We start from the raw sequence: 5,229 nt of genomic DNA on the forward strand, positions 1-5,229 counted from the left end.
TTTTTTGCTTTCTTTTTTTTTTTTTTCTCTCAAACTTTTTTTTTAACTGTTAAGTCTTCTATTTCTCTACTTTATATTTCTATAACTATTACTTTTCAAAAAAAAAAAAAGACTCTACTTTTTTAAAGCAAACACCATATATAGCCTTCGCGTGGTTGTTGTTGGTATTTCTTTTTTAATCTCGGGGTTTTTTTTTTAATTTTTATTTTTTCTTATATATATATTTTTCCCTATTTCTTTTTCTTAATATTATTATTATTTTTTAATCTTTTCTCTTTTTTTTCTTTCTTCCTTCTGCTTCGTCTCTTTAACATTGTATTTCTGAAAATCTAACCTCTACTCTAGGTTTTTAATCTTTGCTTTTCGGTTTTTGTTGTCAATCTTGTACATTTCATAACCCAATCTTACCTGACAGTGAGATTACTGGCTTGACCACTCTCTCCTCCTTTTGGACTCTCCTTTTTCTCCACCAGGTGGCCTCTGTCTCTCCCCCCCCCTCCCCCCATCTCTTCTATATCCAACTCTGTGATTCTCTGTGTGTTCTAGATGGTGGAGAGCACCTAAGGAACTGATTACTGGCTGGACCTGTCTCTCTCCTTTTCATTCCTCTCTCTTACCCTCCTGGCCACCTCTGTCTACTTCCTCTCTCTCCTCTCCCCTGTATAACTCCGTAAATACCGCTGAGAGGTCCAGACTAAGGAGCGCACATAAGGAAGTGACTATTGACTAGCTTGCTCTCTCCTCTTTTGTTCTCACCGCATCTCATTCCAGTCACCTCTAACTACCCCCTCCCTCTTCTCTTCTCCATGTAACCCAGTGAACCTCTCTGGGTGCCCCTCAATGTGGAGAAACCTTTCATCTTTAGCCTAGATACTATATCATTGGTGCTGTATAGATGGAGAAGTCTAGAGACCACTGTAAAAATAAAACCGAAAACCAGAAGCAGGAGGCTTAAGTCCAAAGCTTGAGAACATCAGAGAACTCCTGAATTCAGGGAACATTAAGCAATAGGAGCTCATCAAATGCCTCCAAACCTACACTGAAACAAAGCTCCACCCAAGGGCCAACAAGTTCCAGAGCAAGACATATCACACAAACTCTCCAGCAACACAGGAACACACCCCTGAGCCTCAATATACAGGCAGTTCAAAGTTACTCCAAAACTTTAGACATCTCATAACCCATTACTGGTCACTCCACTGCACTCCAGAGAGAAGAAACCCAGCTCCACCCACCAGACCTCCAACACAAGCCTCCCTAACCAGGAAACCTTGACAAGCCACTGATACAACCCCACCCACAGTGAGGAAGCTCCACAATAAAGAGAACTCCACAAATTACCAGAATATAAAAAGGCCATTCCAAACGCAGCAATATAACCAAGATGAAGAGACAGAGGAATACCCAACAGGTAAAGGAGCAGGAGAAATGCCCACCAAACCAGACAAAAGAGGAAGAGATAGGGAATCTACCTGAGAAAGAATTCCGAATATTGATAGTGAAAATGATCCAAAATCTTGAAGTCAAAATGGAATCACAGATAAATACCCTAGAGACAAGGATTGAGAAGATGCAAGAAAGGTTCAACAAGGACCTAGAAGAAATAAAAAAGAGTCAATATACAATGAATAATGCAATAAATGAGATCAGAAAAACTCTGGAGGCAACAAATAATAGAATAACGGAGGCAGAAGATAGGATTAGTGAAATAGAAGACAGAATGGTAGAAATAAATGAATCAGAGAGGAAAAAAGAAAAACAAATTAAAAGAAATGAGGACAATCTCAGAGACCTCCAGGACAATATGAAACGCTCCAACATTCGAATTATAGGAGTCCCAGAAGAAGAAGACAAAAAGAAAGACCATGAGAAAATCCTTGAGGAGATAATAGTTGAAAACTTCCCTAAAATGGGGAAGGAAATAATCACCCAAGTCCAAGAAACCCAGAGAGTCCCAAATAGGATAAACCCAAGGCGAAACACCCCAAGACACATATTAATCACATTAACAAAGATCAAACACAAAGAACAACTATTAAAAGCAGCAAGGGAAAAACAACAAATAACACACAAGGGGATTCCCATAAGGATAACAGCTGATCTCTCAATAGAAACTCTTCAGGCCAGGAGGGAATGGCAAGACATACTTAAAGTGATGAAAGAAAATAACCTACAGCCCAGATTACTATACCCAGCAAGGATCTCATTCAAATACGAAGGAGAAATCAAAAGCTTTACAGACAAGCAAAAGCTGAGAGAATTCAGCACCACCAAACCAGCTCTCCAACAAATTCTAAAGGATATTCTCTAGACAGGAAACACAAAAAGGGAGTATAAACCCGAACCCAAAATAATAAAACAAATGGCAACGGGATCATACTTATCAATAATCACCTTAAACGTAAATGGATTGAATGCCCCAACCAAAAGGCAAAGACTGGCTGATTGGATACAAAAACAAGAACCCTCTATATGCTGCTTACAAGAGACCCACCTCAAAACAAGGGACACATACAGACTGAAAGTGAAGGGTTGGAAAAAGATATTCCATGCAAATAGAGACCAAAAGAAAGCAGGAGTGGCAATACTCATATCCGATAAAATAGACTTTAAAACAAAGGCTGTGAAAAGAGACAAAGAAGGCCACTACATAATGATCAAAGGATCAATCCAAGAAGAAGATATAACAATTATAAATATATATGCACCCAATATAGGAGCACCGCAATATGTAGGACAAATGCTAACAAGTATGAAAGGGGAAATTAACAACAACACAATAATAGTGGGAGACTTTAATACCCCACTCACACATATGGACAGATCAACTAAACAGAAAATTAACAAAGAAACGCAAACTTTAAATGATACATTAGACCAGTTAGACCTAATTGATATCTATAGGACATTTCACCCCAAAACAATGAATTTCACCTTTTTCTCAAGTGCTCATGGAACCTTCTCCAGGATAGATCACATCCTGGGCCATAAATATAACCTTGATAAATTCAAAAAAATCGAAATCATTCCAAGCATCTTTTCTGACCATAATGCACTAAGATTAGATCTCAATTACAGGAGGAAACCTATTAAAAATTCCAACATATGGAGGCTGAACAACACGCTTCTGAATAACCAACAAATCACAGAAGAAATCAAAAAAGAAATCAAAATATGCATAGAAACTAATGAAAATGAAAACACAACAACCCAAAACCTGTGGGACACTATAAAAGCAGTGCTAAGAGGAAAGTTCATAGCAATACAGGCATACCTCAAGAAACAAGAAAAAAGTCAAATAAATAACCTAACTCTACACCTAAAGCAACTAGAAAAGGAAGAATTAGAGAACCCCAGAGTTAGCAGAAGGAAAGAAATCTTAAAAATTAGGGCAGAAATAAATGCAAAAGAAACAAAAGAGACCATAGCAAAAATCAACAAAGCCAAAAGCTGGTTCTTTGAAAGGATAAATAAAATTGACAGACCATTAGCCAGACTCATCAAGAAGCAAAGAGAGAAAAATCAAATCAATAAAATTAGAAATGAAAATGGAGAGATCACAACAGACAACACAGAAATACAAAGGATCATAAGAGACTACTATCAGCAATTATATGCCAATAAAATGGACAACCTGGAAGAAATGGACAAATTCTTAGAAAAATACAATTTTCCAAAACTAAACCAGGAAGAAATAGACAATCTTAACAGACCCATCACAAGCACGGAAATTGAAACTGTAATCAGAAATCTTCCAGCAAACAAAAGCCCAGGTCCAGACGGCTTCACAGCTGAATTCTACCAAAAATTTCGAGAAGAGTTAACACCTATCCTACTCAAACTCTTCCAGAAAATTGCAGAGGAAGGGAAACTTCCAAACTCATTCTATGAGGCCACCATCACCCTAATACCAAAACCTGACAAAGATACTACAAAAAAGGAAAACTACAGGCCAATATCACTGATGAACATAGATGCAAAAATCCTCAACAAAATTCTAGCAATCAGAATCCAACAACACATTAAAAAGATCATACACCATGACCAAGTGGGCTTTATCCCAGGGATGCAAGGATTCTTCAACATCCGCAAATCAATCAATGTAATTCACCACATTAACAAATTGAAAAATAAAAACCATATGATTATCTCAATAGATGCAGAGAAGGCCTTTGACAAAATTCAACATCCATTTATGATAAAAACTCTCCAGAAAGCAGGAATAGAAGGAACATACCTCAATATAATAAAAGCTATATATGACAAACCCACAGCAAACATTATCCTCAATGGTGAAAAATTGAAAGCATTTCCCCTAAAGTCAGGAACAAGACAAGGGTGCCCACTTTCACCACTACTATTCAACATAGTTCTGGAAGTTTTAGCCACAGCAATCAGAGCAGAAAAAGAAATAAAAGGAATCCAAATTGGAAAAGAAGAAGTAAAACTCTCACTGTTTGCAGATGACATGATCCTCTACATAGAAAACACTAAAGACTCTACCAGAAAATTACTAGAGCTAATTAATGAATATAGTAAAGTTGCAGGATATAAAATCAACACACAGAAATCCCTTGCATTCGTATACACTAATAATGAGAAAATAGAAGAAGAAATTAAGGAAACAATTCCATTCACCATTGCAACAAAAAGAATAAAATACTTAGGAATATATCTACCTAAAGAAACTAAAGACCTATATATAGAAAACTATAAAACACTGATGAAAGAAATCAAAGAGGACACTAATAGATGGAGAAATATACCATGCTCATGGATCGGAAGAATCAATATAGTGAAAATGAGTATATTACCCAAAGCAATCTACAAATTCAATGCAATCCCTATCAAGATACCGGCGATATTTTTCACAGAACTAGAACAAATAATTTCAAGATTTGTATGGAAATACAAAAAACCACGAATAGCCAAAGCAATCTTGAGAAAGAAGGATGGAACTGGAGGAATCAATTTGCCTGACTTCAGGCTCTACTACAAAGCCACAGTCATCAAGACAGTATGGTATTGGCACAAAGACAGACATATAGATCAATGGAACAAAATAGAAAGCCCAGAGATAAATCCACATACATATGGACACCTTATCTTTGACAAAGGAGGCAAGAATATACAATGGAGTAAAGACAATCTCTTTAACAAGTGGTGCTGGGAAAACTGGTCAACCACTTGTAAAAGAATGAAGCTAGATCACTTTCTAACACCGCACAC

At 36.9% G+C, this 5,229-nt stretch overlaps 1 long non-coding RNA gene across 1 annotated transcript in view; it reads right to left on the reverse strand.

Moving 5' to 3' along the window:
* Nucleotides 1–4,723, reverse strand: part of LOC120876699 — an 18,155-nt gene extending 13,432 nt beyond the window's left edge. Inside the window, exon 1 of the long non-coding RNA XR_005724196.1 lies at nt 4,712–4,723. This is a non-coding gene — a long non-coding RNA (uncharacterized LOC120876699). The remainder of the gene's footprint in view (nt 1–4,711) is intronic.
* Nucleotides 4,724–5,229: the final 506 nt, after the last annotated feature.

This window comes from Oryx dammah, unplaced genomic scaffold (genome assembly GCF_014754425.2).
Source record: "Oryx dammah isolate SB20612 unplaced genomic scaffold, SCBI_Odam_1.1 HiC_scaffold_1, whole genome shotgun sequence".
In the NCBI taxonomy this organism is placed as follows: domain Eukaryota; kingdom Metazoa; phylum Chordata; class Mammalia; order Artiodactyla; family Bovidae; genus Oryx; species Oryx dammah.